The 24632-nt window shown below is 45.7% G+C and overlaps 14 non-coding genes across 14 annotated transcripts; all 14 read right to left on the reverse strand.

Annotated features, from left to right (window-relative positions):
• Positions 1-4366: 4366 nt before the first annotated feature.
• trnag-ucc (transfer RNA glycine (anticodon UCC)) lies at positions 4367-4438 on the reverse strand. The gene has a single exon. It is a non-coding gene; the product is annotated as a tRNA-Gly (tRNA).
• A 2741-nt stretch (positions 4439-7179) lies between these two features.
• On the reverse strand, positions 7180-7251 carry trnag-ucc (transfer RNA glycine (anticodon UCC)). The gene has a single exon. It is a non-coding gene; the product is annotated as a tRNA-Gly (tRNA).
• A 1618-nt stretch (positions 7252-8869) lies between these two features.
• On the reverse strand, positions 8870-8941 carry trnag-ucc (transfer RNA glycine (anticodon UCC)). The gene has a single exon. It is a non-coding gene; the product is annotated as a tRNA-Gly (tRNA).
• Positions 8942-9571: 630 nt separating this feature from the next.
• LOC127980495 (U5 spliceosomal RNA) lies at positions 9572-9686 on the reverse strand. The gene has a single exon (XR_008159518.1). It is a non-coding gene; the product is annotated as a U5 spliceosomal RNA (small nuclear RNA).
• A 1232-nt stretch (positions 9687-10918) lies between these two features.
• Positions 10919-10990, reverse strand: trnag-ucc (transfer RNA glycine (anticodon UCC)). Its single transcript has one exon. It is a non-coding gene; the product is annotated as a tRNA-Gly (tRNA).
• A 1597-nt stretch (positions 10991-12587) lies between these two features.
• On the reverse strand, positions 12588-12659 carry trnag-ucc (transfer RNA glycine (anticodon UCC)). Its single transcript has one exon. It is a non-coding gene; the product is annotated as a tRNA-Gly (tRNA).
• A 630-nt stretch (positions 12660-13289) lies between these two features.
• Positions 13290-13404, reverse strand: LOC127980496 (U5 spliceosomal RNA). Its single transcript, XR_008159519.1, has one exon. It is a non-coding gene; the product is annotated as a U5 spliceosomal RNA (small nuclear RNA).
• Positions 13405-14630: 1226 nt separating this feature from the next.
• trnag-ucc (transfer RNA glycine (anticodon UCC)) lies at positions 14631-14702 on the reverse strand. Its single transcript has one exon. It is a non-coding gene; the product is annotated as a tRNA-Gly (tRNA).
• A 1597-nt stretch (positions 14703-16299) lies between these two features.
• On the reverse strand, positions 16300-16371 carry trnag-ucc (transfer RNA glycine (anticodon UCC)). The gene has a single exon. It is a non-coding gene; the product is annotated as a tRNA-Gly (tRNA).
• A 1611-nt stretch (positions 16372-17982) lies between these two features.
• On the reverse strand, positions 17983-18054 carry trnag-ucc (transfer RNA glycine (anticodon UCC)). The gene has a single exon. It is a non-coding gene; the product is annotated as a tRNA-Gly (tRNA).
• A 1611-nt stretch (positions 18055-19665) lies between these two features.
• On the reverse strand, positions 19666-19737 carry trnag-ucc (transfer RNA glycine (anticodon UCC)). Its single transcript has one exon. It is a non-coding gene; the product is annotated as a tRNA-Gly (tRNA).
• Positions 19738-20366: 629 nt separating this feature from the next.
• Positions 20367-20481, reverse strand: LOC127980498 (U5 spliceosomal RNA). Its single transcript, XR_008159520.1, has one exon. It is a non-coding gene; the product is annotated as a U5 spliceosomal RNA (small nuclear RNA).
• Positions 20482-22402: 1921 nt separating this feature from the next.
• LOC127980499 (U5 spliceosomal RNA) lies at positions 22403-22517 on the reverse strand. Its single transcript, XR_008159521.1, has one exon. It is a non-coding gene; the product is annotated as a U5 spliceosomal RNA (small nuclear RNA).
• Positions 22518-23748: 1231 nt separating this feature from the next.
• On the reverse strand, positions 23749-23820 carry trnag-ucc (transfer RNA glycine (anticodon UCC)). Its single transcript has one exon. It is a non-coding gene; the product is annotated as a tRNA-Gly (tRNA).
• Positions 23821-24632: the final 812 nt, after the last annotated feature.

Consider the following 24632-nt stretch of genomic DNA (forward strand, 5'->3'; position numbering starts at 1 on the left):
TTATTTATGTGATGCTCCGCTGTATTTTCAGCATCATTCCTCCAGTCTTCAGTGTCACATAATCTTCAGAAATCATGAAAATATGATGATTTACTGCTCAGAAACATTTCTGATTATTATTATTATTGTTGTTGTTATGTTATGTTGAAAACAGCCGAGTACAATCTTTTCAGGTTTCTTACATGAATTGAAAGTTTAAAAGAACAGCATTTATCTGAAATGTATGTGTGTGTGTATATATATATATATATATATATATATATATATATATATATATATATATATATATATGACCGTGGTATATGTATGTATGTATATATATTTTCATTTTTTTTTTTTTTTTTACATTTGGCCTTGTTTGAACTGTATTGAACTGTGTGTTAAGTTTTATTGATTAAAAAATGTATACATTTTGTTGATTTTCTTTTTTATTGATATTAAATTTTATTGACTTGCTCAGATAATACAATTCAATTCAATTCAAGTTTATCTGTATAGCGCTTTTTACAATACAAATCGTTAGAAAGCAACTTTACAGAAAATTATGTTTCTACAATATTTAGTAATAGTTTATTAGTGGTGACTGTCAGTTTGTGCACGTATGACAGGATTTGTAGAAAAATAATGCAAGACGTAGTCAGCCAGATGATGAACATTATTAATATTATTAATTAATAATTATTATATGATGCAGTCACACTTGTAGCAATAATTGTTAGTTCTGTTTGTTGATTCAGGGTTAGCATCATCTGGGGTCCTCTGAGGGTCAGCATCATCTCTTCTCAGGTGTTCTGGATCCAGACTGGAGCTTGTGTAAATCCTAGTTACCACGGGATGAAGATCCCAGCAGAAACAGAGAAACACATAGAGACATCATTAGCATAGCTGCTGATATGTAAACACTGAATGTTAATAACTGTTACTATTAAACATACATAATTATTTAATGTAAACATATTTTTATTGTTTTTTTCTGTTCTCCAGATCTTTATTTTTATTATATTTGTTGCTGTTGTTTAATAATCTATGATTATTTTATGTATATTTATTTAATCATTATATATTTTGGTTCGTTTTTCTTATCATTTTTATAATAAGTATATTACTTTACTATAAATAAAATGGATAACTTAATTTTTTGTGAGTGTTAGTTATATTACATATATATATATATAGGTTTTCTGTACACAGTTATACAAATATAAATAGATGTCTCTTTAAAAATAAAGGCCTGAAACGTCAAAATGTTCTTTTTAATAATTCACAATTTTCTATATTAAAAATAACTATTCCCTATTATAATGTATATGTTTCTTAAGATCGTTGCACATTTTGTACACCATACAAAAGAACAATTATTACAAGATTTATTTTATCTTTGTTCACAAAGTTCGTCTATTATATGTTAATCGTACTTAAAGTGTATCTAGATGAAAAAACGAAAACAAACTCATTGTATGGTATTTGTGGCCAAGACGGGATTCGAACCTCTAATTCTGTGTATTTTTTTCGCCCCGCCTTCCTTGAATTTCCTTCGTTCCTATTGGCTAGTTAGCGCTCTACACCTATCCGTGACTGGCCCGCGCGTGGAAGGCAGCTATGCTCACCACTATACCACCAACGCAGGCGGAAGTCAGTAGCTTTATTGACGCACTGTGTTCCTAATAAATGTTGTTCAGTTGCATTGACACAATACTTTTTGTTTAAAGCGCAATTAAAAAAAAAAAAAAATAAAAAAAAAAAAAGAGTCCAAACAATGACCCCTGCTACCGGTAGTGTTGCAAGTGTTATGCGACTTCAGCTAATGATGGGTCCATCCGAAATTATTCCATCCAAAAGTTTTGGGTGGAGGCACAGGTCACAGAGGGAGTTCTGCTTCGACGTCAGCCCGAGCCAAAGGATATGCGTTGGCTGGGAATCGAATCCGGGTCAACTGCTTGGAAGGCAGCTATGCTCACCACTATACCACCAACGCAGTCAGCAACTTGCGCCGTCACTAAGAAGGCTCGAAGTGCACGAGTCGCCGATAGGGCTAGAGGAGCAGATGAGATCTTTGTTTGGACCTGTCACTAAAGAGAGCCTTCAAGAATTTGCATCCCGTCACGTACAAGAAAGCGCTGCCTTCCCATCCAGCTAAATAAACACGAAGTGGTCAAACGCAGAGAGTGCCTATAATAACCAAAAGCCCAATCAAGGCAATCTCTTTCTCATGCCTCTATCTGAAAAGTTGGATAAAATCTTATATGAAAAAAAAAGTCTTTTAAAGAAATCCCTTATTCCGAGGTCACCGTAGCCACCAGATCCAGTCTGTATCCGCTTCAGTCACCCGGATCCAGTCTGTATCCAGAGAAGATGGTGGATCAACACCTAGAAAGGACCTCTATGGCCCAGAAACACAGCGGAGACCGTGACAACTAGATGAGCCGCAGATACAAATCCCCTGTAAAGACCACCTGGACAAGACCACAGGAAACAGATGATTCTTCTGCACAGTCTGACATTCCTGCAGCCTGGAGCTGATCTACTGGTTTCGTCTGACAAGGGGAGAACTGTCTCCCCGATTGAGCCTGGTTTCTCACCGGGTTTTTTCTCCATCCTTTCACCGATCGAGTTTTGGTTTCTTGCCTCTGTCGCTTCTGGCAGGCGGAGCTGGGGACACTTCATGTACAGCGATATCGTTGACTTGATTGCAAATTATTGCACAGATACTATTTAAACTGAACTTAGCTGAATGATGTCATCAAAGAGTTCAATAACGAAATGCCTTTAACTGTCATTTTGCTTTTTGACGCACTGTGTTCCTAATAAATGTTGTTCAGTTGCATTGACACAATACTTTTTGTTTAAAGCGCAATTAAAAAAAAAAAAAAAAAAAAAAAAAAGAGTCCAAACAATGACCCCTGCTACGGGTAGTGTTGCAAGTGTTATGCGACTTCAGCTAATGATGGGTCCATCCGAAATTATTCCATCCAAAATTTTGGGTGGAGGCACAGGTCACAGAGGGAGTTCTGCTTCGACATCAGCCCGAGCCAAAGGACATGCGCACTGCTCTCTCCAACTGCTTGGAAGGCAGCTATGCTCACCACTATACCACCAACGCAGTCAGCAGTCAGAAACTTGCGCCGTCACTAAGAAGGCTCGAAGTGCACGAGTCGCCGATAGGGCTAGAGGAGCAGATGAGATCTTTGTTTGGACCCGTCACTAAAGAGAGCCTTCAAGAATTTGCATCCCGTCACGTACAAGAAAGTGCTGCCTTCCCATCCGGCTAAATAAACACGAAGTGGTCAAACGCAGAGAGTGCCTATAATAACCAAAAGCCCAATCAAGGCAATCTCTTTCTCATGCCTCTATCTGAAAAGTTGGATAAAATCTTATATGAAAAAAAAAGTCTTTTAAAGAAATCCCTTATTCCGAGGTCACCGTAGCCACCAGATCCAGTCTGTATCCGCTTCAGTCACCCGGATCCAGTCCGTATCCAGAGAAGATGGTGGATCAACACCTAGAAAGGACCTCTATGGCCCAGAAACACAGCAGAGACCGTGACAACTAGATGAGCCGCAGATACAAATCCCTTGTAAAGACCACCTGGACAAGACCACAGGAAACAGATGATTCTTCTGCACAGTCTGACATTCCTGCAGCCTGGAGCTGATCTACTGGTTTCGTCTGACAAGGGGAGAACTGTCTCCCCGACTGAGCCTGGTTTCTCACCGGGTTTTTTCTCCATCCTTTCACCGATCGAGTTTTGGTTTCTTCCCTCTGTCGCTTCTGGCAGGCGGAGCTGGGGACACTTCATGTACAGCGATATCGTTGACTTGATTGCAAATTATTGCACAGATACTATTTAAACTGAACTTAGCTGAATGATGTCATCAAAGAGTTCAATAACGAAATGCCTTTAACTGTCATTTTGCTTTTTGACGCACTGTGTTCCTAATTAATGTTGTTCAGTTGCATTGACGCAATACTTTCTGTTTAAAGCGCAATTTAAAAAAAAAAAAAAAAAAAAAGAGTCCAAACAATGACCCCTGCTACGGGTAGTGTTCCAAGTGTTATGCGACTTCAGCTAATGATGGGTCCATCAGAAATTTTACGGTGCTAGGGCTGGGTCTGCGTCAGAAGAAGCCATGCATTGTTTAGTTATGTCAGTGCAGTGCCGTCAGTTGGGGGAGAAACGGCAGCATGCACGGCTCCTCGTTAGTATAGTGGACAGTATCTCCGCCTGTCACGCGGAAGACCGGGGTTCGATTCCCCGACGGGGAGAGCTGGTTCTTTTCGTCTTCCGAATGATCCATCCAAAATGTTTGGTTGGATTCGCAGGTCACAGAAGGAGTTCTGCTTCGACGTCAGCCCGAGCCAAAGGACATGCGTTGGCCGGGAATCGAACCCGGGTCAACTGCTTGGAAGGCAGCTATGCTCACCACTATACCACCAACGCAGGCGGAAGTCAGTAGCTTTATTGACGCACTGTGTTCCTAATAAATGTTGTTCAGTTGCATTGACACAATACTTTTTGTTTAAAGCGCAATTAAAAAAAAAAAAAAAAAAAAAAAAAAAAAGAGTCCAAACAATGACCCCTGCTACGGGTAGTGTTGCAAGTGTTATGCGACTTCAGCTAATGATGGGTCCATCCGAAATTATTCCATCCAAAATTTTGGGTGGAGGCACAGGTCACAGAGGGAGTTCTGCTTCGACGTCAGCCCGAGCCAAAGGATATGCGTTGGCTGGGAATCGAATCCGGGTCAACTGCTTGGAAGGCAGCTATGCTCACCACTATACCACCAACGCAGTCAGCAACTTGCGCCGTCACTAAGAAGGCTCGAAGTGCACGAGTCGCCGATAGGGCTAGAGGAGCAGATGAGATCTTTGTTTGGACCTGTCACTAAAGAGAGCCTTCAAGAATTTGCATCCCGTCACGTACAAGAAAGCGCTGCCTTCCCATCCGGCTAAATAAACACGAAGTGGTCAAACGCAGAGAGTGCCTATAATAACCAAAAGCCCAATCAAGGCAATCTCTTTCTCATGCCTCTATCTGAAAAGTTGGATAAAATTTTATATGAAAAAAAAAGTCTTTTAAAGAAATCCCTTATTCCGAGGTCACCGTAGCCACCAGATCCAGTCTGTATCCGATTCAGTCACCCGGATCCAGTCTGTATCCAGAGAAGATGGTGGATCAACACCTAGAAAGGACCTCTATGGCCCAGAAACACAGCGGAGACCGTGACAACTAGATGAGCCGCAGATACAAATCCCCTGTAAAGACCACCTGGACAAGACCACAGGAAACAGATGATTCTTCTGCACAGTCTGACATTCCTGCAGCCTGGAGCTGATCTACTGGTTTCGTCTGACAAGGGGAGAACTGTCTCCCCGATTGAGCCTGGTTTCTCACCGGGTTTTTTCTCCATCCTTTCACCGATCGAGTTTTGGTTTCTTGCCTCTGTCGCTTCTGGCAGGCGGAGCTGGGGACACTTCATGTACAGCGATATCGTTGACTTGATTGCAAATTATTGCACAGATACTATTTAAACTGAACTTAGCTGAATGATGTCATCAAAGAGTTCAATAACGAAATGCCTTTAACTGTCATTTTGCTTTTTGACGCACTGTGTTCCTAATAAATGTTGTTCAGTTGCATTGACACAATACTTTTTGTTTAAAGCGCAATTAAAAAAAAAAAAAAAAAAAAAAAAAGAGTCCAAACAATGACCCCTGCTACGGGTAGTGTTGCAAGTGTTATGCGACTTCAGCTAATGATGGGTCCATCCGAAATTATTCCATCCAAAATTTTGGGTGGAGGCACAGGTCACAGAGGGAGTTCTGCTTCGACGTCAGCCCGAGCCAAAGGACATGCGCACTGCTCTCTCCAACTGCTTGGAAGGCAGCTATGCTCACCACTATACCACCAACGCAGTGAGCAGTCAGAAACTTGCGCCGTCACTAAGAAGGCTCGAAGTGCACGAGTCGCCGATAGGGCTAGAGGAGCAGATGAGATCTTTGTTTGGACCCGTCACTAAAGAGAGCCTTCAAGAATTTGCATCCCGTCACGTACAAGAAAGTGCTGCCTTCCCATCCGGCTAAATAAACACGAAGTGGTCAAACGCAGAGAGTGCCTATAATAACCAAAAGCCCAATCAAGGCAATCTCTTTCTCATGCCTCTATCTGAAAAGTTGGATAAAATCTTATATGAAAAAAAAAGTCTTTTAAAGAAATCCCTTATTCCGAGGTCACCGTAGCCACCAGATCCAGTCTGTATCCGCTTCAGTCACCCGGATCCAGTCCGTATCCAGAGAAGATGGTGGATCAACACCTAGAAAGGACCTCTATGGCCCAGAAACACAGCAGAGACCGTGACAACTAGATGAGCCGCAGATACAAATCCCTTGTAAAGACCACCTGGACAAGACCACAGGAAACAGATGATTCTTCTGCACAGTCTGACATTCCTGCAGCCTGGAGCTGATCTACTGGTTTCGTCTGACAAGGGGAGAACTGTCTCCCCGACTGAGCCTGGTTTCTCACCGGGTTTTTTCTCCATCCTTTCACCGATCGAGTTTTGGTTTCTTCCCTCTGTCGCTTCTGGCAGGCGGAGCTGGGGACACTTCATGTACAGCGATATCGTTGACTTGATTGCAAATTATTGCACAGATACTATTTAAACTGAACTTAGCTGAATGATGTCATCAAATAGTTCAATAACGAAATGCCTTTAACTGTCATTTTGCTTTTTGACGCAGTGTGTTCCTAATTAATGTTGTTCAGTTGCATTGACGCAATACTTTCTGTTTAAAGCGCAATTTAAAAAAAAAAAAAAAAAAAAAAGAGTCCAAACAATGACCCCTGCTACGGGTAGTGTTCCAAGTGTTATGCGACTTCAGCTAATGATGGGTCCATCAGAAATTTTACGGTGCTAGGGCTGGGTCTGCGTCAGAAGAAGCCATGCATTGTTTAGTTATGTCAGTGCAGTGCCGTCAGTTGGGGGAGAAACGGCAGCATGCACGGCTCCTCGTTAGTATAGTGGACAGTATCTCCGCCTGTCACGCGGAAGACCGGGGTTCGATTCCCCGACGGGGAGAGCTGGTTCTTTTCGTCTTCCGAATGATCCATCCAAAATGTTTGGTTGGATTCGCAGGTCACAGAAGGAGTTCTGCTTCGACGTCAGCCCGAGCCAAAGGACATGCGTTGGCCGGGAATCGAACCCGGGTCAACTGCTTGGAAGGCAGCTATGCTCACCACTATACCACCAACGCAGGCGGAAGTCAGTAGCTTTATTGACGCACTGTGTTCCTAATAAATGTTGTTCAGTTGCATTGACACAATACTTTTTATTTAAAGCGCAATTAAAAAAAAAAAAAAAAAATAAAAAGAGTCCAAACAATGACCCCTGCTACCGGTAGTGTTGCAAGTGTTATGCGACTTCAGCTAATGATGGGTCCATCCGAAATTATTCCATCCAAAAGTTTTGGGTGGAGGCACAGGTCACAGAGGGAGTTCTGCTTCGACATCAGCCCGAGCCAAAGGATATGCGTTGGCCGGGAATCGAATCCGGGTCAACTGCTTGGAAGGCAGCTATGCTCACCACTATACCACCAACGCAGTCAGCAGTCAGCAGTCAGCAACTTGCGCCGTCACTAAGAAGGCTCGAAGTGCACGAGTCGCCGATAGGGCTAGAGGAGCAGATGAGATCTTTGTTTGGACCCGTCACTAAAGAGAGCCTTCAAGAATTTGCATCCCGTCACGTACAAGAAAGCGCTGCCTTCCCATCCGGCTAAATAAACACGAAGTGGTCAAACGCAGAGAGTGCCTATAATAACCAAAAGCCCAATCAAGGCAATCTCTTTCTCATGCCTCTATCTGAAAAGTTGGATAAAATCTTATATGAAAAAAAAAGTCTTTTAAAGAAATCCCTTATTCCGAGGTCACCGTAGCCACCAGATCCAGTCTGTATCCGCTTCAGTCACCCGGATCCAGTCCGTATCCAGAGAAGATGGTGGATCAACACCTAGAAAGGACCTCTATGGCCCAGAAACACAGCGGAGACCGTGACAACTAGATGAGCCGCAGATACAAATCCCTTGTAAAGACCACCTGGACAAGACCACAGGAAACCGATGATTCTTCTGCACAGTCTGACATTCCTGCAGCCTGGAGCTGATCTACTGGTTTCGTCTGACAAGGGGAGAACTGTCTCCCCGACTGAGCCTGGTTTCTCACCCGGTTTTTTCTCCATCCTTTCACCGATCGAGTTTTGGTTTCTTGCCTCTGTCGCTTCTGGCAGGCGGAGCTGGGGACACTTCATGTACAGCGATATCGTTGACTTGATTGCAAATTATTGCACAGATACTATTTAAACTGAACTTAGCTGAATGATGTCATCAAAGAGTTCAATAACGAAATGCCTTTAACTGTCATTTTGCTTTTTGACGCACTGTGTTCCTAATTAATGTTGTTCAGTTGCATTGACGCAATACTTTTTGTTTAAAGCGCAATTTAAAAAAAAAAAAAAAAAAAAGAGTCCAAACAATGACCCCTGCTACGGGTAGTGTTCCAAGTGTTATGCGACTTCAGCTAATGATGGGTCCATCAGAAATTTTACGGTGCTAGGGCTGGGTCTGCGTCAGAAGAAGCCATGCATTGTTTAGTTATGTCAGTGCAGTGCCGTCAGTTGGGGGAGAAACGGCAGCATGCACGGCTCCTCGTTAGTATAGTGGACAGTATCTCCGCCTGTCACGCGGAAGACCGGGGTTCGATTCCCCGACGGGGAGAGCTGGTTCTTTTCGTCTTCCGAATGATCCATCCAAAATGTTTGGTTGGAGTCGCAGGTCACAGAAGGAGTTCTGCTTCGACGTCAGCCCGAGCCAAAGGACATGCGTTGGCCGGGAATCGAACCCGGGTCAACTGCTTGGAAGGCAGCTATGCTCACCACTATACCACCAACGCAGGCGGAAGTCAGTAGCTTTATTGACGCACTGTGTTCCTAATAAATGTTGTTCAGTTGCATTGACACAATACTTTTTGTTTAAAGCGCAATTAAAAAAAAAAAAAAAAAAAAAAAGAGTCCAAACAATGACCCCTGCTACCGGTAGTGTTGCAAGTGTTATGCGACTTCAGCTAATGATGGGTCCATCCGAAATTATTCCATCCAAAAGTTTTGGGTGGAGGCACAGGTCACAGAGGGAGTTCTGCTTCGACGTCAGCCCGAGCCAAAGGATATGCGTTGGCCGGGAATCGAATCCGGGTCAACTGCTTGGAAGGCAGCTATGCTCACCACTATACCACCAACGCAGTCAGCAGTCAGCAACTTGCGCCGTCACTAAGAAGGCTCGAAGTGCACGAGTCGCCGATAGGGCTAGAGGAGCAGATGAGATCTTTGTTTGGACCCGTCACTAAAGAGAGCCTTCAAGAATTTGCATCCCGTCACGTACAAGAAAGCGCTGCCTTCCCATCCGGCTAAATAAACACGAAGTGGTCAAACGCAGAGAGTGCCTATTCAGACGATGACCAGTGGCAAGCCCTCTCGCAGCATGCTGCCGGACGGTCAAACTGATTCTGCTCTTGACATTTCGATGTAGCTCTGCTGTGAGCAGAGCACCCAAAAATACAGGTCACTCGCAAAAGTTCCCCTCCACGGAAATCTTTAGTAAAAGGCGAAAGATTTATGCGACAATGAAGAGAAACTCGAGCTGTGTCTCCAAACCCTCGGGCCTGTGCGCTGCCTCTGTTAAACTACTACGCTCGCCAAGGGTCATCAAGGGTGACAATGCCTGCCCACATGTGTTTCGTCAGCACCACCCCCCCCCCCCCCCCACTCCAAAAGGGAGGAGTAAAACTCAAAAAAGTCCTCTCGGTCCACCAATAACCAAAAGCCCAATCAAGGCAATCTCTTTCTCATGCCTCTATCTGAAAAGTTGGATAAAATCTTATATGAAAAAAAAAGTCTTTTAAAGAAATCCCTTATTCCGAGGTCACCGTAGCCACCAGATCCAGTCTGTATCCGCTTCAGTCACCCGGATCCAGTCCGTATCCAGAGAAGATGGTGGATCAACACCTAGAAAGGACCTCTATGGCCCAGAAACACAGCGGAGACCGTGACAACTAGATGAGCCGCAGATACAAATCCCTTGTAAAGACCACCTGGACAAGACCACAGGAAACAGATGATTCTTCTGCACAGTCTGACATTCCTGCAGCCTGGAGCTGATCTACTGGTTTCGTCTGACAAGGGGAGAACTGTCTCCCCGACTGAGCCTGGTTTCTCACCCGGTTTTTTCTCCATCCTTTCACCGATCGAGTTTTGGTTTCTTGCCTCTGTCGCTTCTGGCAGGCGGAGCTGGGGACACTTCATGTACAGCGATATCGTTGACTTGATTGCAAATTATTGCACAGATACTATTTAAACTGAACTTAGCTGAATGATGTCATCAAAGAGTTCAATAACGAAATGCCTTTAACTGTCATTTTGCTTTTTGACGCACTGTGTTCCTAATTAATGTTGTTCAGTTGCATTGACGCAATACTTTTTGTTTAAAGCGCAATTTAAAAAAAAAAAAAAAAAAAAAAAGAGTCCAAACAATGACCCCTGCTACGGGTAGTGTTCCAAGTGTTATGCGACTTCAGCTAATGATGGGTCCATCAGAAATTTTACGGTGCTAGGGCTGGGTCTGCGTCAGAAGAAGCCATGCATTGTTTAGTTATGTCAGTGCAGTGCCGTCAGTTGGGGGAGAAACGGCAGCATGCACGGCTCCTCGTTAGTATAGTGGACAGTATCTCCGCCTGTCACGCGGAAGACCGGGGTTCGATTCCCCGACGGGGAGAGCTGGTTCTTTTCGTCTTCCGAATGATCCATCCAAAATGTTTGGTTGGAGTCGCAGGTCACAGAAGGAGTTCTGCTTCGACGTCAGCCCGAGCCAAAGGACATGCGTTGGCCGGGAATCGAACCCGGGTCAACTGCTTGGAAGGCAGCTATGCTCACCACTATACCACCAACGCAGGCGGAAGTCAGTAGCTTTATTGACGCACTGTGTTCCTAATAAATGTTGTTCAGTTGCATTGACACAATACTTTTTGTTTAAAGCGCAATTAAAAAAAAAAAAAAAAAAAAAGAGTCCAAACAATGACCCCTGCTACGGGTAGTGTTGCAAGTGTTATGCGACTTCAGCTAATGATGGGTCCATCCGAAATTATTCCATCCAAAATTTTGGGTGGAGGCACAGGTCACAGAGGGAGTTCTGCTTCGACGTCAGCCCGAGCCAAAGGACATGCGCACTGCTCTCTCCAACTGCTTGGAAGGCAGCTATGCTCACCACTATACCACCAACGCAGTCAGCAGTCAGCAACTTGCGCCGTCACTAAGAAGGCTCGAAGTGCACGAGTCGCCGATAGGGCTAGAGGAGCAGATGAGATCTTTGTTTGGACCCGTCACTAAAGAGAGCCTTCAAGAATTTGCATCCCGTCACGTACAAGAAAGCGCTGCCTTCCCATCCGGCTAAATAAACACGAAGTGGTCAAACGCAGAGAGTGCCTATAATAACCAAAAGCCCAATCAAGGCAATCTCTTTCTCATGCCTCTATCTGAAAAGTTGGATAAAATCTTATATGAAAAAAAAAGTCTTTTAAAGAAATCCCTTATTCCGAGGTCACCGTAGCCACCAGATCCAGTCTGTATCCGCTTCAGTCACCCGGATCCAGTCCGTATCCAGAGAAGATGGTGGATCAACACCTAGAAAGGACCTCTATGGCCCAGAAACACAGCGGAGACCGTGACAACTAGATGAGCCGCAGATACAAATCCCTTGTAAAGACCACCTGGACAAGACCACAGGAAACAGATGATTCTTCTGCACAGTCTGACATTCCTGCAGCCTGGAGCTGATCTACTGGTTTCGTCTGACAAGGGGAGAACTGTCTCCCCGACTGAGCCTGGTTTCTCACCCGGTTTTTTCTCCATCCTTTCACCGATCGAGTTTTGGTTTCTTGCCTCTGTCGCTTCTGGCAGGCGGAGCTGGGGACACTTCATGTACAGCGATATCGTTGACTTGATTGCAAATTATTGCACAGATACTATTTAAACTGAACTTAGCTGAATGATGTCATCAAAGAGTTCAATAACGAAATGCCTTTAACTGTCATTTTGCTTTTTGACGCACTGTGTTCCTAATTAATGTTGTTCAGTTGCATTGACGCAATACTTTTTGTTTAAAGCGCAATTTAAAAAAAAAAAAAAAAAAAAAGAGTCCAAACAATGACCCCTGCTACGGGTAGTGTTCCAAGTGTTATGCGACTTCAGCTAATGATGGGTCCATCAGAAATTTTACGGTGCTAGGGCTGGGTCTGCGTCAGAAGAAGCCATGCATTGTTTAGTTATGTCAGTGCAGTGCCGTCAGTTGGGGGAGAAACGGCAGCATGCACGGCTCCTCGTTAGTATAGTGGACAGTATCTCCGCCTGTCACGCGGAAGACCGGGGTTCGATTCCCCGACGGGGAGAGCTGGTTCTTTTCGTCTTCCGAATGATCCATCCAAAATGTTTGGTTGGAGTCGCAGGTCACAGAAGGAGTTCTGCTTCGACGTCAGCCCGAGCCAAAGGACATGCGTTGGCCGGGAATCGAACCCGGGTCAACTGCTTGGAAGGCAGCTATGCTCACCACTATACCACCAACGCAGGCGGAAGTCAGTAGCTTTATTGACGCACTGTGTTCCTAATAAATGTTGTTCAGTTGCATTGACACAATACTTTTTGTTTAAAGCGCAATTAAAAAAAAAAAAAAAAAAAAAAAGAGTCCAAACAATGACCCCTGCTACCGGTAGTGTTGCAAGTGTTATGCGACTTCAGCTAATGATGGGTCCATCCGAAATTATTCCATCCAAAAGTTTTGGGTGGAGGCACAGGTCACAGAGGGAGTTCTGCTTCGACGTCAGCCCGAGCCAAAGGATATGCGTTGGCCGGGAATCGAATCCGGGTCAACTGCTTGGAAGGCAGCTATGCTCACCACTATACCACCAACGCAGTCAGCAGTCAGCAACTTGCGCCGTCACTAAGAAGGCTCGAAGTGCACGAGTCGCCGATAGGGCTAGAGGAGCAGATGAGATCTTTGTTTGGACCCGTCACTAAAGAGAGCCTTCAAGAATTTGCATCCCGTCACGTACAAAAAAGCGCTGCCTTCCCATCCGGCTAAATAAACACGAAGTGGTCAAACGCAGAGAGTGCCTATTCAGACGATGACCAGTGGCAAGCCCTCTCGCAGCATGCTGCCGGACGGTCAAACTGATTCTGCTCTTGACATTTCGATGTAGCTCTGCTGTGAGCAGAGCACCCAAAAATACAGGTCACTCGCAAAAGTTCCCCTCCACGGAAATCTTTAGTAAAAGGCGAAAGATTTATGCGACAATGAAGAGAAACTCGAGCTGTGTCTCCAAACCCTCGGGCCTGTGCGCTGCCTCTGTTAAACTACTACGCTCGCCAAGGGTCATCAAGGGTGACAATGCCTGCCCACATGTGTTTCGTCAGCACCCCCCCCCCCCCACTCCAAAAGGGAGGAGTAAAACTCAAAAAAGTCCTCTCGGTCCACCAATAACCAAAAGCCCAATCAAGGCAATCTCTTTCTCATGCCTCTATCTGAAAAGTTGGATAAAATCTTATATGAAAAAAAAAGTCTTTTAAAGAAATCCCTTATTCCGAGGTCACCGTAGCCACCAGATCCAGTCTGTATCCGCTTCAGTCACCCGGATCCAGTCCGTATCCAGAGAAGATGGTGGATCAACACCTAGAAAGGACCTCTATGGCCCAGAAACACAGCGGAGACCGTGACAACTAGATGAGCCGCAGATACAAATCCCTTGTAAAGACCACCTGGACAAGACCACAGGAAACAGATGATTCTTCTGCACAGTCTGACATTCCTGCAGCCTGGAGCTGATCTACTGGTTTCGTCTGACAAGGGGAGAACTGTCTCCCCGACTGAGCCTGGTTTCTCACCGGGTTTTTTCTCCATCCTTTCACCGATCGAGTTTTGGTTTCTTGCCTCTGTCGCTTCTGGCAGGCGGAGCTGGGGACACTTCATGTACAGCGATATCGTTGACTTGATTGCAAATTATTGCACAGATACTATTTAAACTGAACTTAGCTGAATGATGTCATCAAAGAGTTCAATAACGAAATGCCTTTAACTGTCATTTTGCTTTTTGACGCACTGTGTTCCTAATTAATGTTGTTCAGTTGCATTGACGCAATACTTTTTGTTTAAAGCGCAATTTAAAAAAAAAAAAAAAAAAAAAAAGAGTCCAAACAATGACCCCTGCTACGGGTAGTGTTCCAAGTGTTATGCGACTTCAGCTAATGATGGGTCCATCAGAAATTTTACGGTGCTAGGGCTGGGTCTGCGTCAGAAGAAGCCATGCATTGTTTAGTTATGTCAGTGCAGTGCCGTCAGTTGGGGGAGAAACGGCAGCATGCACGGCTCCTCGTTAGTATAGTGGACAGTATCTCCGCCTGTCACGCGGAAGACCGGGGTTCGATTCCCCGACGGGGAGAGCTGGTTCTTTTCGTCTTCCGAATGATCCATCCAAAATGTTTGGTTGGAGTCGCAGGTCACAGAAGGAGTTCTGCTTCGACGTCAGCCCGAGCCAAAGGACATGCGTTGGCCGGGAATCGAACCCGGGTCAACTGCTTGGAAGGCAGCTATGCTCACCACTATACCACCAACGCAGGCGGAAGTCAGTAGCTTTATTGACGCACTGTGTTCCTAATAAATGTTGTTCAGTTGCATTGACACAATACTTTTTGTTTAAAGCGCAATTAAAAAAAAAAAAAAAAAAAAAGAGTCCAAACAATGACCCCTGCTACGGGTAGTGTTGCAAGTGTTATGCGACTTCAGCTAATGATGGGTCCATCCGAAATTATTCCATCCAAAATTTTGGGTGGAGGCACAGGTCACAGAGGGAGTTCTGCTTCGACGTCAGCCCGAGCCAAAGGACATGCGCACTGCTCTCTCCAACTGCTTGGAAGGCAGCTATGCTCACCACTATACCACCAACGCAGTCAGCAGTCAGCAACTTGCGCCGTCACTAAGAAGGCTCGAAGTGCACGAGTCGCCGATAGGGCTAGAGGAGCAGATGAGATCTTTGTTTGGACCCGTCACTAAAGAGAGCCTTCAAGAATTTGCATCCCGTCACGTACAAGAAAGCGCTGCCTTCCCATCCGGCTAAATAAACACGAAGTGGTCAAACGCAGAGAGTGCCTATAATAACCAAAAGCCCAATCAAGGCAATCTCTTTCTCATGCCTCTATCTGAAAAGTTGGATAAAATCTTATATGAAAAAAAAAGTCTTTTAAAGAAATCCCTTATTCCGAGGTCACCGTAGCCACCAGATCCAGTCTGTATCCGCTTCAGACACCCGGATCCAGTCCGTATCCAGAGAAGATGGTGGATCAACACCTAGAAAGGACCTCTATGGCCCAGAAACACAGCGGAGACCGTGACAACTAGATGAGCCGCAGATACAAATCCCTTGTAAAGACCACCTGGACAAGACCACAGGAAACAGATGATTCTTCTGCACAGTCTGACATTCCTGCAGCCTGGAGCTGATCTACTGGTTTCGTCTGACAAGGGGAGAACTGTCTCCCCGACTGAGCCTGGTTTCTCACCCGGTTTTTTCTCCATCCTTTCACCGATCGAGTTTTGGTTTCTTGCCTCTGTCGCTTCTGGCAGGCGGAGCTGGGGACACTTCATGTACAGCGATATCGTTGACTTGATTGCAAATTATTGCACAGATACTATTTAAACTGAACTTAGCTGAATGATGTCATCAAAGAGTTCAATAACGAAATGCCTTTAACTGTCATTTTGCTTTTTGACGCACTGTGTTCCTAATTAATGTTGTTCAGTTGCATTGACGCAATACTTTTTGTTTAAAGCGCAATTTAAAAAAAAAAAAAAAAAAAAAGAGTCCAAACAATGACCCCTGCTACGGGTAGTGTTCCAAGTGTTATGCGACTTCAGCTAATGATGGGTCCATCAGAAATTTTACGGTGCTAGGGCTGGGTCTGCGTCAGAAGAAGCCATGCATTGTTTAGTTATGTCAGTGCAGTGCCGTCAGTTGGGGGAGAAACGGCAGCATGCACGGCTCCTCGTTAGTATAGTGGACAGTATCTCCGCCTGTCACGCGGAAGACCGGGGTTCGATTCCCCGACGGGGAGAGCTGGTTCTTTTCGTCTTCCGAATGATCCATCCAAAATGTTTGGTTGGAGTCGCAGGTCACAGAAGGAGTTCTGCTTCGACGTCAGCCCGAGCCAAAGGACATGCGTTGGCCGGGAATCGAACCCGGGTCAACTGCTTGGAAGGCAGCTATGCTCACCACTATACCACCAACGCAGGCGGAAGTCAGTAGCTTTATTGACGCACTGTGTTCCTAATAAATGTTGTTCAGTTGCATTGACACAATACTTTTTGTTTAAAGCGCAATTAAAAAAAAAAAAAAAAAAAAAAAGAGTCCAAACAATGACCCCTGCTACCGGTAGTGTTGCAAGTGTTATGCGACTTCAGCTAATGATGGGTCCATCCGAAATTATTCCATCCAAAAGTTTTGGGTGGAGGCACAGGTCACAGAGGGAGTTCTGCTTCGACGTCAGCCCGAGCCAAAGGATATGCGTTGGCCGGGAATCGAATCCGGGTCAACTGCTTGGAAGGCAGCTATGCTCACCACTATACCACCAACGCAGTCAGCAGTCAGCAACTTGCGCCGTCACTAAGAAGGCTCGAAGTGCACGAGTCGCCGATAGGGCTAGAGGAGCAGATGAGATCTTTGTTTGGACCCGTCACTAAAGAGAGCCTTCAAGAATTTGCATCCCGTCACGTACAAGAAAGCGCTGCCTTCCCATCCGGCTAAATAAACACGAAGTGGTCAAACGCAGAGAGTGCCTATAATAACCAAAAGCCCAATCAAGGCAATCTCTTTCTCATGCCTCTATCTGAAAAGTTGGATAAAATCTTATATGAAAAAAAAAGTCTTTTAAAGAAATCCCTTATTCCGAGGTCACCGTAGCCACCAGATCCAGTCTGTATCCGCTTCAGACACCCGGATCCAGTCCGTATCCAGAGAAGATGGTGGATCAACACCTAGAAAGGACCTCTATGGCCCAGAAACACAGCGGAGACCGTGACAACTAGATGAGCCGCAGATACAAATCCCTTGTAAAGACCACCTGGACAAGACCACAGGAAACAGATGATTCTTCTGCACAGTCTGACATTCCTGCAGCCTGGAGCTGATCTACTGGTTTCGTCTGACAAGGGGAGAACTGTCTCCCCGACTGAGCCTGGTTTCTCACCCGGTTTTTTCTCCATCCTTTCACCGATCGAGTTTTGGTTTCTTGCCTCTGTCGCTTCTGGCAGGCGGAGCTGGGGACACTTCATGTACAGCGATATCGTTGACTTGATTGCAAATTATTGCACAGATACTATTTAAACTGAACTTAGCTGAATGATGTCATCAAAGAGTTCAATAACGAAATGCCTTTAACTGTCATTTTGCTTTTTGACGCACTGTGTTCCTAATTAATGTTGTTCAGTTGCATTGACGCAATACTTTTTGTTTAAAGCGCAATTTAAAAAAAAAAAAAAAAAAAAAGAGTCCAAACAATGACCCCTGCTACGGGTAGTGTTCCAAGTGTTATGCGACTTCAGCTAATGATGGGTCCATCAGAAATTTTACGGTGCTAGGGCTGGGTCTGCGTCAGAAGAAGCCATGCATTGTTTAGTTATGTCAGTGCAGTGCCGTCAGTTGGGGGAGAAACGGCAGCATGCACGGCTCCTCGTTAGTATAGTGGACAGTATCTCCGCCTGTCACGCGGAAGACCGGGGTTCGATTCCCCGACGGGGAGAGCTGGTTCTTTTCGTCTTCCGAATGATCCATCCAAAATGTTTGGTTGGAGTCGCAGGTCACAGAAGGAGTTCTGCTTCGACGTCAGCCCGAGCCAAAGGACATGCGTTGGCCGGGAATCGAACCCGGGTCAACTGCTTGGAAGGCAGCTATGCTCACCACTATACCACCAACGCAGGCGGAAGTCAGTAGCTTTATTGACGCACTGTGTTCCTAATAAATGTTGTTCAGTTGCATTGACACAATACTTTTTGTTTAAAGCGCAATTAAAAAAAAAAAAAAAAAAAAAAAGAGTCCAAACAATGACCCCTGCTACCGGTAGTGTTGCAAGTGTTATGCGACTTCAGCTAATGATGGGTCCATCCGAAATTATTCCATCCAAAAGTTTTGGGTGGAGGCACAGGTCACAGAGGGAGTTCTGCTTCGACGTCAGCCCGAGCCAAAGGATATGCGTTGGCCGGGAATCGAATCCGGGTCAACTGCTTGGAAGGCAGCTATGCTCACCACTATACCACCAACGCAGTCAGCAGTCAGCAACTTGCGCCGTCACTAAGAAGGCTCGAAGTGCACGAGTCGCCGATAGGGCTAGAGGAGCAGATGAGATCTTTGTTTGGACCCGTCACTAAAGAGAGCCTTCAAGAATTTGCATCCCGTCACGTACAAGAAAGCGCTGCCTTCCCATCCGGCTAAATAAACACGAAGTGGTCAAACGCAGAGAGTGCCTATAATAACCAAAAGCCCAATCAAGGCAATCTCTTTCTCATGCCTCTATCTGAAAAGTTGGATAAAATCTTATATGAAAAAAAAAGTCTTTTAAAGAAATCCCTTATTCCGAGGTCACCGTAGCCACCAGATCCAGTCTGTATCCGCTTCAGACACCCGGATCCAGTCCGTATCCAGAGAAGATGGTGGATCAACACCTAGAAAGGACCTCTATGGCCCAGAAACACAGCGGAGACCGTGACAACTAGATGAGCCGCAGATACAAATCCCTTGTAAAGACCACCTGGACAAGACCACAGGAAACAGATGATTCTTCTGCACAGTCTGACATTCCTGCAGCCTGGAGCTGATCTACTGGTTTCGTCTGACAAGGGGAGAACTGTCTCCCCGACTGAGCCTGGTTTCTCACCCGGTTTTTTCTCCATCCTTTCACCGATCGAGTTTTGGTTTCTTGCCTCTGTCGCTTCTGGCAGGCGGAGCTGGGGACACTTCATGTACAGCGATATCGTTGACTTGATTGCAAATTATTGCACAGATACTATTTAAACTGAACTTAGCTGAATGATGTCATCAAAGAGTTCAATAACGAAATGCCTTTAACTGTCATTTTGCTTTTTGACGCACTGTGTTCCTAATTAATGTTGTTCAGTTGCATTGACGCAATACTTTTTGTTTAAAGCGCAATTTAAAAAAAAAAAAAAAAAAAAAGAGTCCAAACAATGACCCCTGCTACGGGTAGTGTTCCAAGTGTTATGCGACTTCAGCTAATGATGGGTCCATCAGAAATTTTACGGTGCTAGGGCTGGGTCTGCGTCAGAAGAAGCCATGCATTGTTTAGTTATGTCAGTGCAGTGCCGTCAGTTGGGGGAGAAACGGCAGCATGCACGGCTCCTCGTTAGTATAGTGGACAGTATCTCCGCCTGTCACGCGGAAGACCGGGGTTCGATTCCCCGACGGGGAGAGCTGGTTCTTTTCGTCTTCCGAATGATCCATCCAAAATGTTTGGTTGGAGTCGCAGGTCACAGAAGGAGTTCTGCTTCGACGTCAGCCCGAGCCAAAGGACATGCGTTGGCCGGGAATCGAACCCGGGTCAACTGCTTGGAAGGCAGCTATGCTCACCACTATACCACCAACGCAGGCGGAAGTCAGTAGCTTTATTGACGCACTGTGTTCCTAATAAATGTTGTTCAGTTGCATTGACACAATACTTTTTGTTTAAAGCGCAATTAAAAAAAAAAAAAAAAAAAAAAGAGTCCAAACAATGACCCCTGCTACCGGTAGTGTTGCAAGTGTTATGCGACTTCAGCTAATGATGGGTCCATCCGAAATTATTCCATCCAAAAGTTTTGGGTGGAGGCACAGGTCACAGAGGGAGTTCTGCTTCGACGTCAGCCCGAGCCAAAGGATATGCGTTGGCCGGGAATCGAATCCGGGTCAACTGCTTGGAAGGCAGCTATGCTCACCACTATACCACCAACGCAGTCAGCAGTCAGCAACTTGCGCCGTCACTAAGAAGGCTCGAAGTGCACGAGTCGCCGATAGGGCTAGAGGAGCAGATGAGATCTTTGTTTGGACCCGTCACTAAAGAGAGCCTTCAAGAATTTGCATCCCGTCACGTACAAAAAAGCGCTGCCTTCCCATCCGGCTAAATAAACACGAAGTGGTCAAACGCAGAGAGTGCCTATTCAGACGATGACCAGTGGCAAGCCCTCTCGCAGCATGCTGCCGGACGGTCAAACTGATTCTGCTCTTGACATTTCGATGTAGCTCTGCTGTGAGCAGAGCACCCAAAAATACAGGTCACTCGCAAAAGTTCCCCTCCACGGAAATCTTTAGTAAAAGGCGAAAGATTTATGCGACAATGAAGAGAAACTCGAGCTGTGTCTCCAAACCCTCGGGCCTGTGCGCTGCCTCTGTTAAACTACTACGCTCGCCAAGGGTCATCAAGGGTGACAATGCCTGCCCACATGTGTTTCGTCAGCACCCCCCCCCCCCCATTCCAAAAGGGAGGAGTAAAACTCAAAAAAGTCCCCTCGGTCCACCAATAACCAAAAGCCCAATCAAGGCAATCTCTTTCTCATGCCTCTATCTGAAAAGTTGGATAAAATCTTATATGAAAAAAAAAGTCTTTTAAAGAAATCCCTTATTCCGAGGTCACCGTAGCCACCAGATCCAGTCTGTATCCGCTTCAGTCACCCGGATCCAGTCCGTATCCAGAGAAGATGGTGGATCAACACCTAGAAAGGACCTCTATGGCCCAGAAACACAGCGGAGACCGTGACAACTAGATGAGCCGCAGATACAAATCCCCTGTAAAGACCACCTGGACAAGACCACAGGAAACAGATGATTCTTGCACAGTCTGACATTCCTGCAGCCTGGAGCTGATCTACCTGTTTCGTCTGACAATGGGAGAACTGTCTCCCCGACTGAGCCTGGTTTCTCACCGGGTTTTTTCTCCATCCTTTCACCGATCGAGTTTTGGTTTCTTGCCTCTGTCGCTTCTGGCAGGCGGAGCTGGGGACACTTCATGTACAGCGATATCGTTGACTTGATTGCAAATTATTGCACAGATACTATTTAAACTGAACTTAGCTGAATGATGTCATCAAAGAGTTCAATAACGAAATGCCTTTAACTGTCATTTTGCTTTTTGACGCACTGTGTTCTTAATTAATGTTGTTCAGTTGCATTGACGCAATACTTTTTGTTTAAAGCGCAATTTAAAAAAAAAAAAAAAAAAAAAAAGAGTCCAAACAATGACCCCTGCTACGGGTAGTGTTCCAAGTGTTATGCGACTTCAGCTAATGATGGGTCCATCAGAAATTTTACGGTGCTAGGGCTGGGTCTGCGTCAGAAGAAGCCATGCATTGTTTAGTTATGTCAGTGCAGTGCCGTCAGTTGGGGGAGAAACGGCAGCATGCACGGCTCCTCATTAGTATAGTGGACAGTATCTCCGCCTGTCACGCGGAAGACCGGGGTTCGATTCCCAGACGGGGAGAGCTGGTTCTTTTCGTCTTCAGAATGATCCATCCAAAATGTTTGGTTGGAGTCGCAGGTCACAGAAGGAGTTCTGCTTCGACGTCAGCCCGAGCCAAAGGACATGCGTTGGCCGGGAATCGAACCCGGGTCAACTGCTTGGAAGGCAGCTATGCTCACCACTATAACACCAACGCAGGCGGAAGTCAGTAGCTTTATTGACGCACTGTGTTCCTAATAAATGTTGTTCAGTTGCATTGACACAATACTTTTTGTTTAAAGCGCAATTAAAAAAAAAAAAAAAAAAGAGTCCAAACAATGACCCCTGCTACGGGTAGTGTTGCAAGTGTTATGCGACTTCAGCTAATGATGGGTCCATCCGAAATTATTCCATCCAAAAGTTTTGGGTGGAGGCACAGGTCACAGAGGGAGTTCTGCTTCGACGTCAGCCCGAGCCAAAGGACATGCGTTGGCCGGGTATTGAATCCGGGTCAACTGCTTGGAAGGCAGCTATGCTCACCACTATACCACCAACGCAGTCATCAGTCAGCAACTTGCGCCGTCACTAAGAAGGCTCGAAGTGCACGAGTCGCCGATAGGGCTAGAGGAGCAGATGAGATCTTTGTTTGGACCCGTCACTAAAGAGAGCCTTCAAGAATTTGCATCCCGTCACGTACAAAAAAGCGCTGCCTTCCCATCCGGCTAAATAAACACGAAGTGGTCAAACGCACAGAGTGCCTATTCAGACGATAACCAGTGGCAAGCCCTCTCGCAGCATGCTGCCGGACAGTCAAACTGATTCTGCTCTTGACATTTCAATGTAGCTCTGCTGTGAGCAGAGCACCCAAAAATACAGGTCACTCGCAAAAGTTCCCCTCCACGGAAATCTTTAGTAAAAGGCGAAAGATTTATGCGACAATGAAGAGAAACTCGAGCTGTGTCTCCGAACCCTCGGGCCTGTGCGCTGCCTCTGTTAAACTACTACGCTCGCCAAGGGTCATCAAGGGTGACAATGCCTGCCCACATGTGTTTCGTCAGCACCCCCCCCCCCCCCCCTATTCCAAAAGGGAGGAGTAAAACTCAAAAAAGTCCCCTCGGTCCACCAATAACCAAAAGCCCAATCAAGGCAATCTCTTTCTCATGCCTCTATCTGAAAAGTTGGATAAAATCTTATATGAAAAAAAAAGTCTTTTAAAGAAATCCCTTATTCCGAGGTCACCGTAGCCACCAGATCCAGTCTGTATCCGCTTCAGTCACCCGGATCCAGTCCGTATCCAGAGAAGATGGTGGATCAACACCTAGAAAGGACCTCTATGGCCCAGAAACACAGCGGAGACCGTGACAACTAGATGAGCCGCAGATACAAATCCCTTGTAAAGACCACCTGGACAAGACCACAGGAAACAGATGATTCTTCTGCACAGTCTGACATTCCTGCAGCCTGGAGCTGATCTACTGGTTTCGTCTGACAAGGGGAGAACTGTCTCCCCGACTGAGCCTGGTTTCTCACCGGGTTTTTTCTCCATCCTTTCACCGATCGAGTTTTGGTTTCTTCCCTCTGTCGCTTCTGGCAGGCGGAGCTGGGGACACTTCATGTACAGCGATATCGTTGACTTGATTGCAAATTATTGCACAGATACTATTTAAACTGAACTTAGCTGAATGATGTCATCAAAGAGTTCAATAACGAAATGCCTTTAACTGTCATTTTGCTTTTTGACGCACTGTGTTCCTAATTAATGTTGTTCAGTTGCATTGACGCAATACTTTCTGTTTAAAGCGCAATTTAAAAAAAAAAAAAAAAAAAAAAAAGAGTCCAAACAATGACCCCTGCTACGGGTAGTGTTCCAAGTGTTATGCGACTTCAGCTAATGATGGGTCCATCAGAAATTTTACGGTGCTAGGGCTGGGTCTGCGTCAGAAGAAGCCATGCATTGTTTAGTTATGTCAGTGCAGTGCCGTCAGTTGGGGGAGAAACGGCAGCATGCACGGCTCCTCGTTAGTATAGTGGACAGTATCTCCGCCTGTCACGCGGAAGACCGGGGTTCGATTCCCCGACGGGGAGAGCTGGTTCTTTTCGTCTTCCGAATGATCCATCCAAAATGTTTGGTTGGAGTCGCAGGTCACAGAAGGAGTTCTGCTTCGACGTCAGCCCGAGCCAAAGGACATGCGTTGGCCGGGAATCGAACCCGGGTCAACTGCTTGGAAGGCAGCTATGCTCACCACTATACCACCAACGCAGTCGGAAGTCAGTAGCTTTATTGACGCACTGTGTTCCTAATAAATGTTGTTCAGTTGCATTGACACAATACTTTTTGTTTAAAGCGCAATTAAAAAAAGAAAAAAAAAAAAAAAAGAGTCCAAACAATGACCCCTGCTACCGGTAGTGTTGCAAGTGTTATGCGACTTCAGCTAATGATGGGTCCATCCGAAATTATTCCATCCAAAAGTTTTGGGTGGAGGCACAGGTCACAGAGGGAGTTCTGCTTCGACGTCAGCCCGAGCCAAAGGATATGCATTGGCCGGGAATCGAATCCGGGTCAACTGCTTGGAAGGCAGCTATGCTCACCACTATACCACCAACGCAGTCAGCAGTCAGCAACTTGCGCCGTCACTAAGAAGGCTCGAAGTGCACGAGTCGCCGATAGGGCTAGAGGAGCAGATGAGATCTTTGTTTGGACCCGTCACTAAAGAGAGCCTTCAAGAATTTGCATCCCGTCACGTACAAGAAAGCGCTGCCTTCCCATCCGGCTAAATAAACACGAAGTGGTCAAACGCAGAGAGTGCCTATAATAACCAAAAGCCCAATCAAGGCAATCTCTTTCTCATGCCTCTATCTGAAAAGTTGGATAAAATCTTATATGAAAAAAAAAGTCTTTTAAAGAAATCCCTTATTCCGAGGTCACCGTAGCCACCAGATCCAGTCTGTATCCGCTTCAGTCACCCGGATCCAGTCCGTATCCAGAGAAGATGGTGGATCAACACCTAGAAAGGACCTCTATGGCCCAGAAACACAGCGGAGACCGTGACAACTAGATGAGCCGCAGATACA

This window comes from Carassius gibelio, chromosome B19, assembly GCF_023724105.1.
Source record: "Carassius gibelio isolate Cgi1373 ecotype wild population from Czech Republic chromosome B19, carGib1.2-hapl.c, whole genome shotgun sequence".
Classification (NCBI taxonomy): domain Eukaryota; kingdom Metazoa; phylum Chordata; class Actinopteri; order Cypriniformes; family Cyprinidae; genus Carassius; species Carassius gibelio.